Below are 13,253 nucleotides of genomic sequence, written 5' to 3'. Positions count from 1 at the left end.
ATAAGAAGCTACCACCACCATATCCAAATGAGAACCTACCACCACCAAATCTAGCCATCGGCAACCAGAGCAGTTGGCCAAAATTCCATGACAAGTTTGATCTGTTTTTCCTTGAAAACAATCTTTTCCAATTTTGCACATTTGAAAATTGGTGGGATGTCAGATGGTGGGATTTCTGAAGGAAATTATTCCATAAGTGTTCTGTTCATTTCAATGAACTTAGGATCTCTATAAAAGAAACAAAAAAACGCAAAATGCAAATACACGTTATTTTATAAAAAGCATGGGGTAGATTCAGATATTTTTATGAGCCTCGTTATGCTTAGCAAAAACAATTTTTTGAGCCTCGAATACATTTAAGCTATGCTTATCTACGTTTGTTTTTTTCTTTATAATTACACTTACGAACATATACTACGTACAAAACGAATACAGAGAAATAGATACCCCTCCCCCCGCTAGGCACTTAAATGATATCGCCAGGGGAACTAAGCTATAAAAATAATAATAATAAAATATATATATAGTGAAGATATGTAATATCTGTCTGTAGAAAAAGAAAAGTATTGATATATAAATAACTCAAACTGATAAAAACAAAAGTAACGAATATTTTTGTTAATTATGTATATTGACGATTTTTTTGGTATTTTTAATTTTTTAATGTATAAATCATTCCGAAACAGGGAAATTTAGCAAAAAGTCAAAGGGAATTTAAATGAAGATGATAGAAGAAAAGTAATATTGGAGAAACAATGAATTGCAAAGACCTCTGACAAACACACTTCCGTAAAATCATTAACACAAGCTCAACAGAATACATACAAAATAGGGACATGAAGAAAGTAATACAGAGCTGTTAATGAAGGCCAAAAACTACCTTTCCAAAAGAAAAGGTTTAACAACTGAACCCAAAACTAGCAAATCAATCCAAAGAAAAATATATAAGACAAAATCAATAGGAAAGATCATCGATGGAAATAGTTCAAAACAAATGCTGGAATACTACCACTATCCAAACCTAGTGTAAAAACTGCCACTTAGTACACATCCATCGACCAAATGCCACCCCCCCCCAGCCGGCACACAACGTTTTCAAAACGTTTTTTTTAGGTTTAAATTACGTTGTGAAAAAACGCGTTGCCAAAAAACGTTTTAAAAACGTTTTTTCAACGTTGCAGAGAAAACGCGTTATTTCATAACGTTTATAAAACGTTGTTGAAACGTTACAATCCAAACGTTTTTCAAAGGTTTTGCTAACAACGTTTAAGAAACGTTTTTTCTAAACTTGATTTAAACGTGATTTTGATCAACGTTTTTTAAACGTCTATAAAACGTTTTTTTGAGACGAAAGTGTAGTGCCCAAGATTTATATTTGAAATCGATTTGAAATATATAACACTTTTTTGAAATATATAAATATAATATATTTTAATAAAACGCCCACTCCCTGTTTGAATACCTCGTAAGATCGCCCACCCGTAGAATAGAAACTTGTGAAATTCTCTCCATCACGCCCTTTCCAAATTACAAACCACGCACCCGCTCCCCGTCCCATCCACTCGCCCCCCCCCATCGTCCGCCAAATTAACAATGGAATGGCTTCTTTTCTGGACAGCTTTCGAACGTTCAAACGTTCGAATTCGAAATCACTTGTAGTTCAAAACAAAAATCAAATAAAGTAAAGGTTCTGTAAAAGTTGGATGTTTAATGCACGAAGACTGGAAGAAGCTGGTTCTTTTACAAAAATCAACTAGATAATGTAAGTAGTTTACATTAAACTGAAAATGCTTTTGATATTTAAGTTAATTCTTAGAGGCTTTATCGGTGTAGCTTATTTCAGGTTTCAGTTTCTGATGATATTTATTTTTGAGAGCAAACCTTGGAAAAATTACATAATCTTCAGTAAACTTTATGTTAAAACTTTTTATTTTAACTTCTTTTCCCTCAGATTCAAGCTGGAGTGTATTATTGGTTTCCTTATTGCGACTATCCTCAGCTGACTTTGTGTGGTCGCCAGCAGAAAGTACCGAAAATATGCTAGTAAAGGTAGGTGAAATGTAACAAGACTTTAATAATATCTTTCCCAAACTATGCTAATTTCTTGTTAATACCCCTGCATGAGTGAGCTTGGTACTTCAAACTACTGAAATTTGACTTGGAAACACCCCTGTCTCAACGACAATAATTTAGCAAAGTCCTTGGTAGAATAAATGTATCTTGGTAGAATACATTTCGTGAAACATAAAGTTTGGCCATGAAATTTAAGAAGTTTTTTCTTTATCCTTCTGGAGCATTCTTTTTCCCGTGGAAAGAAAAGATAGTTTTCAACGTCTCAACCGTAGCTAAAAACTCTTTAAACATCAAATTTACTATTCGTCTTTTATTTTTTCAGGATCGCAAATGTGTGAAGGAGACCAAAGAAATCGCAATCAAGATATCGTTTTTTAACACTTCGAATAGCAATCATACTGGAAACGTTTGGAATGATTATCACAAAGATGCCAGAAAGGAAGGACGGAAGAAAGAACATCAAATGTTTGATTTCATTACGTTTAATTTATACTGATTGTAGATTTTCATACACAGAAAATTATATAGAAAAGAGCATTCAAAGAAAAATCAAATGTGTGTACGGTCTTTCTCATAATAGTGCAATGAATAGGAATTATTTTGGCAAAGAACGTCTTAGAGACGTGTTAAAACTAATCTAAAATAACTTTTAAAGACGTTTTTAAGTCGTCTCAGAAACGTACCATACCGAAATTAATAAAATTAAGACCTCTCAGAAACGTCCTTGAGACGTCCATAATTCGTTCCAAAAAGACGTCTTTCAAGTGGCTAGGAGAAAACGTAGAAACAACGTTTTTTAAACGCCTCGCAAAAACGTAATCTATAAACGTTAAAAAAACGTTTTTTTGACGTTGTGAAAAAACGTTGTAAAGTGCGACAAATACAACCTGAAAAAAACGTTTTCCAAACGTTGTGAAAAACGTTTTTTAAACGTTTTTTTGCCGGCTTGGCCGGGGGGGGGGGGCTAGATGCAAGTACTAGGGCAAGAGGGTGCCTATTTTTGGAAAATTTGGGAAAAAGTAGAAAATTTGAGAAAATTTTGGAATTTCAGTCCCATTCAGGGTCACTTTTCTCGCAAATTTCGAGTCCCACGTAGGGTCCATTTTTCGAACCTCAGCGGAGCACCCCCTTCGGCCGATAAGGGTAGTACCCCCCCTCCGGGAATGCCACACACCTAAATAACTATTTCCATCCGACATACACATGAAAAGACAAATCCAATAAAATCACAAATCCGGTACCAATATTGTAAGGGTACATAAGTAGCTCAGTTTCGACCCTTGTTGCCGGATTGGCTTATGTACCAAGAACAAAACAGGGTCACCTGCGACACAGGTCGACACAGGTCCACCGAAGTGGTCATCAGCAGCAATTTTCTTCCCGAACATACAATAAAGTAAATAAAATCATGAAAAATCCAGTAGGCTATCACAAAATAATTTTGAGTCGGCGCTGAACTCTTTAAGAAAAGGATGTTTACCATACAATTTCTTCAAGACTCTCCATATTCCTGATTTGTTTGCACCTTGTTTCAGCATTCTCTTATACAGGCATTGACAAGACTTGATAAAACTACTAGTTAAAGAAGAAATTCGAGCAATACGGAGGGTCCTATGCAGGAGTCAAAAATTTTAGAAGGCATGTTGGAAGATCTGTCTGGCATTCTAACAATTTCAAAAGGAAATGCATCACGTTTATCAAAAAGTTTGGTCTTAAATTGCTTATTTTCAATTTGAATATCAAGATCCAAAAATGAAGGACGTCCAACACTCAGCCTCCCCCAGATTCCATAACCCTGAACCGACCCGCAGTCCAAACAAACTAACAAACATAGAAAATAAACAACAACTCCCACACAAATACAAAGAAACAAAAAGGGTAAACAACAAGAACAAGACAAACGACAAAATACAAGTATCAAAAACCACAAATTTTCAGAAAGTAGGCCCAGAACCCGGTTCGACACCTAAACAATTGAATATCCGAATGAACATCCATAGAACTGCAAAGACTGGTTTGTCAACATACAGCACCTGACCCCGAGAATGTAGGTGAAATTTGAATCAGACCTGAAAGATGTAGATTTGCATTTTAAAATATATTAAATATTTTCAACGAAATTTTGAACTCCCAAAATCCTTTCCCAGGGGTTAGTTTCATTACTTTTGATAGATAGACCAATTTTTTTGGTCCTTGAAGTTGACTCCCATTTTCGTTATAGCCCCCAGAATGTAGGTTTGGTTTTATGGCTTTAAATCTAGTAATAGTAAAATGTTGATATTTTTTCAATTGGATTAATTATAACAGCAAATTTTAGAAATGTTTCATGCGAAAACAATATTCTAAAGAGCATTTTCTCATTCTGAAAATTGGGTTTTTTCACTTTTTAACCCCCAGAATGTAGGTGAAAAGATTCGGTTGTTGAGAATGGAATTTCGGTATTCATCGGAAATTATTGTTCTGTAAGTGAAATTCATACTTTAGAAATATACGCTGACAAAATATTAACAAATATATCAATTTCATCGTACTACAAATGAGGAAAAGTAAAAGGAAGGACGAAAAGAAGAGACAAGAAAGTTGTTTTTATTTTGTAGGTTGAAAATTTTGTGTTGAAATAGGTGAATAATGTAACAACACCCCTGCTTCACAGCCCCGGTGGAACTTTTTCCCACATCGGGTCCAAAAATTTCTACTTAAGTCCAAATTGGAATAGAAATTCTATTGCTCCATACTTAGGCAAATTTTCTGATTGGGCTGGGGCCCCAACGGGTCTGGGACACGTTGTAAAAGCTCAAAGTTTCAACATTAATCATCTCTCAGGTAGTACTTTCATGTTATAAAAGTACAACAAACAAGTTTTATATAATTTGACAGACTTTTTATGTCGGGTTATAAAGGCCCCCAAATTGTAGGTCAACTAACCCCAAAAGTTAGGTCAAACATTTTCGTCAAAATATCTAACTCAGAACAGTAAATATTGAAATGGACTAATTTCCCCATTTCCTTAGTTCATTAGGACTAAGAAAATACCCTATCATCATAACTTAATTCCAATAGATTTCGATTTAGAGAGGATTTATTTAAAAAATGTCTCAGTTCGGGTAATATCCAATCAACTCCCATTCAGATTTTCGTTGGAAAAAATTAATTCAAGTTAAAATTTTCTGTCCAGAAATAATCAGTAAGATGTAACAGTATAATCTGAAACAAATTTTTATGAAGTTGAACTATCGTTAGGGCTACAATGCTAAAAAATGAGAAACCTACATTCTCGGGGTTTACTACATTCTCGGGGTCAGGTGCTGTATGATAAATGTGCAGGTTTCAATATTCAGGTCATTGAAGTTTTCAATGGGGATGGTTATGTAGAAAAGAAAGTCTGTCCAGAAGCTAGAAAATAACGTATAGACCGAGAAAATTTCTGGATGAAGGAGCTCCGAACTGTCTTCCCCTACGGTCTTAAGGTATGTGGAAACCTTCTACACCACACCTGACTCTTTTATTAATAGCTTTCGATACAGATATGTTTCAATAGTAAAAGTATATATTTTTGGAAAACTTATTAAATTCTCTATTGATTGACGCTGACAACAATCCATTTCGTCAATTTGACAAATAAATAAAAGATGACAAAGGAAGTATGACCATGTCATCTTCCAAGAGTGATAAGTCCCCTTATGTCTGCAATTCAATAAAACTTTTTATATGATTACGATCCGGAAAAATGGACGACAAAAACGTTGCCATGTTTTTTTTTCTAAGCGCTAAGTTTCCGAATTATTCGATAAAACGTCAAAAAATAACAAAAACATCAAAAGAATAGTAATTTTTTACTTTAAAGGGTAATAACTTTGGTTTATGGCAAAAAGAAATAAAAACATGGCAACGTTTTTAGATCTACCTTTCCTGAGTACAATAAAGAAAAAATGAAATCCGTAGCTCAGAGATAAGGGGACTTATTACTCCTGGAATGAACCCAATTTTCTGTCTTAAGATATCATCGATTTAAGTTTCTTCCCTTAATCTTTAGTATGCTCGAATTTAAACAAAATTATTCATCAAACAACAGAAGTTATAAACATAAAGTTCCGGTTCTCTCTAACCATTTTTTACAAGAAAAATTCAATGAAATTATTCTTGTTTAAAAAGTTTCCCTATTGTATAAATAATAATAGATATTTTGCGGCAATTTAACAGCGTTTTAGAATAATTGAATTCATGATTTTTAAACCCCCTTGTTTCATTTAGAAGTGCTTTTTGTAAACTTCAATTTGTATATTCGTTAGTCAACTTAACCATCGTTATGGCAGGCTGAATCAGTCGTGAGGCACGAGATAGAAGAAATAAGGTGGTTTTCCTTCAATTTACATAATTTCTTTGACAGTTATTTTTAGTTTTACGAGAACGCTTTGACATAAATTGTACAAGTTCAGAAAAACTATTCTATTAAATTTAGGAAATAACTTCAAAAAAAATACATCCCTATTCCAATAATATTTTCCTTTCATTGTTTAGCTATGATGCTGATGTGTTTATCGACGACCTCAAAGAGACAGTAGATTATAGGAGAAGAAAGAATAAGGAACCCGAACAAATTAGATACATTGTTTATGTTACATGGGCAGTAGCTCTGAGAGAAAACGAAGTTGGTCCATTGGATGATGGAGAACAACCTAAATATACTTTTCCAAGAGCGGCTATTTCATTTCTCCGTGCATTGGTCCCTGAAAATATCAAGGGGGAGATTTGGCCAAACGCCCACAAGGTTACCATGGAGGAGTTTTGTGAGAGTTTGAAAATACCAAAAAAATAAGTTCGTAAAGTATATTTTAATACTTATAAAGTATATGAAAATAAAGTATGAAAATCAGTGAAAAAATAAATTTTTATTTACATCTCTTTCTCTTTCCGGTTTGTTTTGGGGTTGTCCCGGTTTTATGAAATCCACCAGATTCATAATCTTTCTGGAATGCATCTGCGTTCTTGTTCTTTTGTTTTCGAGCCTTCTGTCGTTTTTGTTTGATAACATCTTGAGAATGGTAGTCACATTTGTAAATTCTTTGCCTGTCGATTTCCTTAAATATTTGCTCTGTTTCTTCACTTAAGTCCAATTGAGATTCCTTTAAGACGTTTTTGTATGTCCAGTAGAAGCCACTATTGAACAGAGCCACACTAAGCCAAACCGCAAGTTGAACTTCTTTTGGGGAACAAAATCTTCTTTGGGGGCAAGTGCCCACAAGACGTTGTGGTACGATTCATTGGCGTTTGATGACATAAGCTTTTTGCAAGACTCGATTGTGTCAATGAGGTGAATTTTCTGGTCTGTAAAATTTATCAAATTTTGCGATTTTCACAATGAAGAGTATTGAGCTCAAATTTAAACGTATAAACCATAGTCACAAGAAAATTACCATAGTCAGGAATCGAACAATGGCGCATTGTTCTAGCTTATTCATCTCGATTTTACTCGGTCCCAGTCCGCGGGTGGTGGGTACATTTTGTAAACAAACCAAAATGGCGACGGGAAAGAGTGGGAAAATGGAAGAATATAGTCTGTATTTTTGGATGTTTAACTGAGTTTGAAAGTTCAATTCATCTGTTTTGATTTTTTTGAATGTCTGGAAAGGTTTTTTACTCATTTCATAAGCTGTTTGAAGTGGTGATCAAGAAAGAATAAACGATATTAGGTGTTTTTGTGTCACAATGTCAAGTATACTAGAGTTAAAGAAGATGATTAGTTCTTTGATCCATTTTGATGTTTTCTTCCTCTAATTTATAAAGCTTATGGTGCATTTTTTTGTGAGATTTAACCCAGGGCTCTTCTTTAAAACAGTTTGACTGCCTTAGTGTGAAAATATTTTTAAGAAGAGACCTGTTTGCAAGTAAAATTCAACAGTAAACTTTCTCATATATGACTATTAATGGCTAGTTGGCTAGCATATTACATAGTCTGAACTTTGTTTATATTTTCTTTCATAACTAGTGAATATAAAAAGTGAATCAACTGTATCTGTGAAAGAAGAATATTGTCTTTCAAATGCCTGGTCGTGGAATGGGGCCCACTGTGCAATCTTTGGTTGTAGTACATGTCGAAAACACGGTCTTTCATTGTTCCGGCTCCCCACTGCAAAAAATGATCGATTTGCTCAATGGAGATCCGATATGATTAATTCGATTACAAAAGACAGGGTTGCTGATGCGGTTTTTAAGAACAAAGTTGAAAAAAACACAATCTTCATCTGTGAAAGACATTTCAGAGAAGAAGATATGTATCATTGTAAGTATAGATGAATAAATCTACAAATATTAATGAAGTTATGATGCAACATATAATGTCTTGGTTGGTCTAACAATATCTAAGTACGATAAATAATCCAAAAGTATGAAAATTCATACAAGTGCATGATCAGTTTTAGGTTTCACCTTTAATACCTAAGATAAATATTATAAAAGTATTTCAATTTTTCCCTCAGATCCTTCACGAAAAGAACTCAGAGCTGAAGCTTATCCTCTACCAACCCAAAATCTCCCTCAAAAGTCACTACCCATAGCAGACACACCACAGCGATCAACGACATCAATACAGAAACGAGATCAGTACCAGCAGTCCAATGATCAGGTAGTATTGTTGATAAGAAATATAAAAACTTCCAAGATTTTGTCAAAAGAGCTGACAAATTGAAGCTCCCTCGTGGCTGGAAAATTACCCATCATGAACAGCTGACTGAAGTCGTCAAGGACGATGAAAGTCTATCCATACCGGCCTTCCAAATATTCATCAACAGTAACACAGACTTGAGCATCAATCTACGTTGCTATGGCTGGTTGCTGCCAAAGGAATCACCAATTATGAAAGAAATTGATTCCTTAAATGACATTTACTTGTCCGATTATATTCAAGTTTTGGAAAGCTATCATCTTTGTAAAGGTATAAAATTTAAAATAACTTTTTTGTACTGGTATCATAAAAGGCCTAGACTATTATTATATATACTGTCATTCTAAAAGATTTTCTTGGCATGTAGAGAAGTATACAATGATGGTAGGTTATTAAATTTGATTTAGTACTTATTTGAAGTCTAAAAATTTCTATGCTTTTTCTTCTATGTTCAGGGATCAATTTGGTCGAATTTCAGAAAGCCCATCATGTTACTCACCATGTGATTCCAAAGAAATTTAAATTTGAAGAGACTCTGGGTAGCAATCCCCATTGCATCAAGATGAATTTAAAAGGTCACAAAAGTGTCATATTTTGTTGAAAAATAAAGAAATATGTTCAGAATGCAGTAAATTTGAAATGAAACTACGCTTTGAAATTGGTCAGAAAAGGAAAGTATCTGAGACACCAGCATCAAACTTTGCTCCTCTGTCTGTGACATCAAAAGAACGAGTAGTGTTGACTCTTAAAGCCACCAGACAGGAAAATAAGAAATTGAAAGCTGGAAACGATAGATTGACAAAACAATTACAAGAGGCTCTGCATAAAAACTCTGTTGATGTTCAAGAAGATCTCAGTGATGATTTGATGAAAATTTTTGATGGAGTTCCCCAAGAAAACATTACACCTTTCATGCGACTTTTTTGGACGGAGCAAATGAAATATATCCGCTGTACGAACAAAAAGCAACTCAGATACCACCCGGCAATCATTAAATATTGTCTCAATATATGTGCAAAGTCATCTGCAGCATACAAACAATTGAAACTTGACCTTGAAAATGGCACCGGTGTCTTGGTGTTACCCTCTCAGAGAACTTTAAGACAATATCGTAACTATGTCAAACCTGAACATGGGTTTAATCCTCAGATTACAAAAGACCTTGCGGAAATGACAGCTGGTTTTTCTTCTGCTGACAAATATGTTAGTATTGTAATTGACGAGATGAAAGTACAGGAAGACCTGGTATGGGACCGAAGCAGTGGTGAACTGATTGGATTCCTTGATCTTGGCAATGAGAGCATGAACGAAAGCACTATCACAGATAGGGAAAAGTTAGCCTCTCACGTAATGGTATTTCTGGTGAAAAGCATTAAGAACAAATTGTCGTTTAGTTTTGCTAACTTTGCAACTGATGGAGCTTCAGCAGCACAAATTCACTTGCTCTTTTGGAAATGTGTTGCAATTTTGGAAATATCCTGCCAGCTGAAAGTTATTTGTACTGTTTCAGATGGTGCCTCAACAAATCGAAAATTCATAAAGATGAACAAGGTTTGAGTTCACTTCACTTGTTTTTCATCTTTAAGAACTATTTTATTGGAATTTTCATTATTCTAACTTTGGCCCTTTTTAAGACATTTGTTTAGGTCAAATTTATAAGTTATTTTTAAAACAAGTGTGTAAATTTTAAGGACCTGTCTTTTGGTTATTTGATTTTGGTGGGGAGAGATTATATTGCTAGCTAACTGGTTACAACAGTTGCTCAAGCTTTTTTTGGTAAATCTATGAAGTTTTCTATGAAATCGTAGAGGAGTGCTCTAATTTTAGTTCAAATAGTCTGATTTACTGTCCTTAACCATGATTTTCTCACTCAACTTTTTCAGGGTGTTGATGATGAGAAATGTACTGATGTAACTTACCGAACAAAGAACTTGTATGCACCAGATCGTTATATCTATTTTATTGCGGACCCACCCCATCTTATCAAGACAGCACGTAATACATTATGGAAGTCAGGAAACGATATTTCTGGAAGATATATGTGGAATAACGGTACGTAAACATAGCTCGTAAACTTTAATTTAGGCTATTTGGGGGTACTTCTTGGTTTGTACCCTAATTTCATTGATTTAGCCCTTATTTTACTTAAAAATAGACAGTTCCAATTCCAGCCTCAGAATTGTTCTTGAATTTTTTTAGTGTTTTTTAGCCTGACATTGTGTTTATCAAATTGTTCTCATAAAAATTTAAAAAACTATATTTCACTTTTAGAATGTTACCTATTTTGGAAACACATAAAGGATTTATTCTTTGAAGACCTCGAGTATGGCCTAAAATCCGTCACGCATCTTACGACAGAACACGTTATGCTGAACTCGTACTCAGTGATGAATGTCAAATTGGCAGCCAGTGTCTTGAGCGAAAGTACTTGTGTCAGCTTACAAGTATATGGTCCACCAGGAGCAAAAGAAACAGCTCTCTTTTGTCGCCAATTCGACAAGTTCTTTGATTGTTTTAACGTCAAAGACACCCAGCAAAGCAAAAAGAAGATCAAACCATTCTTGAAAAAATATGAAAGCGAAGATGATGTACGTTTTAATTGGCTGAATTCCTTTATTGCATATCTTGACGAGTGGAAACAAAATATTGCAAAGAGACCAGGCGAATTTACCCAGACTCAAAGGAACAATATGTTTATTTCTTTACCAACATATGAAGGAATCAAGATTTCAATTAAATCATTGCAGGAAATAATTCCTTATTTGTTGAGAAATGGATTTGATTACGTTTTAAGTGAAAATTTTTGTCAAGATGATCTTGAAAATTACTTTGGACGACAAAGGGCTATTGGAAGCCGTAAAACCAATCCTAATTCTCGAGACACTATTCGAAACGATCGGATCATAAAAAATCAATTAGATCCTAGACCTATCGAAGGTGGTAATTGTCCTGCATAAGAACAGTTGTAGATTTGATAATGAAAGCAAAGGTTCTTATATTCTTACATTTTATTTGTTGTATTATTTGCATTTTAACTAGCAGTTTTCCAAAATCCTTACAGATTAGTGACCAGAAATTGCTGACTACTTAATGCTACACACAGAAAGTCTTCTTAAATTAATTGAAAAAATAATTTCTTTAATTAAACTAATGTTGATTCATTTTCTTCCAATTAGTACAGGAAAAAATCAAAGCCGCAATCTTTTAACAATTCACGGTGAAATTTCAATTTTTCACCGTAAATTACTGAAAGATTGCAGCTTTTCACGGTGAATTCATTAAAAAGTCTCGGTAAATATTTTTGATTTTTTTCCCATGTAGTTTATTTTCCGGTTCCTATTTTTTTTGGTTCTCGTTGCTCTTTTTTAAGTTTTAAATCATATTTGAATTTTACTCTCTGAAAGTTCGAAAATTTGTCCCTCAAAATATAGTTCTTCATAAATATTTCACAGATTTTTGTTTGAACAGAACAGTTTTATTACATATATTATATATACTATTTGTTCAAACTGCATTATTTTTTTGTTAAGATTAAAAATAAAACAAAAAATAATCTAAACACAGGTACAACACACTTTATATTCTTGAATCCTGATGTTATGAGGACTTCTTCTATCATTTTGAAATATCTGAATATCTAAAGCTATTTTCGGATAACTTAGCCCTGCTACATAAAATTCTTTGAAAAGCTTTTTACCTCTTACAGGGCTAAGGAAATTTCAAATTCTTTTACTTTAAATATTTTATCTTGCCTTAATACTGAAAAGTAATACAAAGTGAAATAATGGATATGATTGTCAGTGGGGCTTTATGTATTTCTTTGGCAACTTGTTGACAGAAATTATATTATAGAGCAAACAAAATCATTAAAGATTTTTTCTTACAAAAAATCAACATCTGTAGATTCTCTCATTGATGAAAAATGAAGCTTCAACCGTTCTATTTTTCATTTTCTAGAATAAATAGCAAAAAGTTTAAAGAAACAATAATGTAAGAAAAGTAAGATGAAAACACTACAGTAACACATTCAGGGTATTTTGAATTTAAAAAATAAAAAACAAACTGTACCCTTATAATCATAAAGGTTGGTGAGTCCAGTCAAAACACAGATTTGATCTGTAGCGTCACGCTTCACCTTCACAAAAAATTTCATAATTAAAAAAAAGTCATTTTGCATTATCATAATATACTAATAATGTTAAAAAAAGGAAAAAACTTTCAAACAGGACAAAGCAATTTCATATTCATAATTTCCAACAGATTGCAAGTTTTTCAGCGGGAAAATTGTGTTGAGCGCCATTAGAGGAAGCATATTGGGAAAAAGAGATGACTGTACCCTTTTATCTTCCTTTCCTGCTCTTACAAAAGGAAGTTTTCTAAAAAAGTCCATTTCATGGAAGATCAGACATAGTCGGAAGTGCAGAAATAAATTTCTGTGAATTTTATTTTTTTCTATTTTTGCAAAAAAATCGTCAGCATTTCCATAAACCAGACTAAAAAAGTAATTGCCTAAATACTT

General features: G+C 33.6%; 1 long non-coding RNA gene across 1 annotated transcript; it reads left to right on the top strand.

Moving 5' to 3' along the window:
* Window positions 1-1,693: 1,693 nt before the first annotated feature.
* Window positions 1,694-2,590, top strand: LOC136818104 (uncharacterized). Its single transcript, XR_010848203.1, has 3 exons — window positions 1,694-1,762; window positions 1,952-2,049; window positions 2,396-2,590. It is a non-coding gene; the product is annotated as an uncharacterized lncRNA (long non-coding RNA).
* The last annotated feature ends 10,663 nt before the right edge of the window (window positions 2,591-13,253 follow it).

The sequence above is a fragment of the Clytia hemisphaerica genome, unplaced genomic scaffold (assembly GCF_902728285.1).
Source record: "Clytia hemisphaerica strain Z4C2 unplaced genomic scaffold, Clytia hemisphaerica genome assembly, whole genome shotgun sequence".
Classification (NCBI taxonomy): domain Eukaryota; kingdom Metazoa; phylum Cnidaria; class Hydrozoa; order Leptothecata; family Clytiidae; genus Clytia; species Clytia hemisphaerica.
Note: the sequence above shows the minus strand (reverse complement) of the source record. Positions and strands in the feature narration are given on the sequence as shown.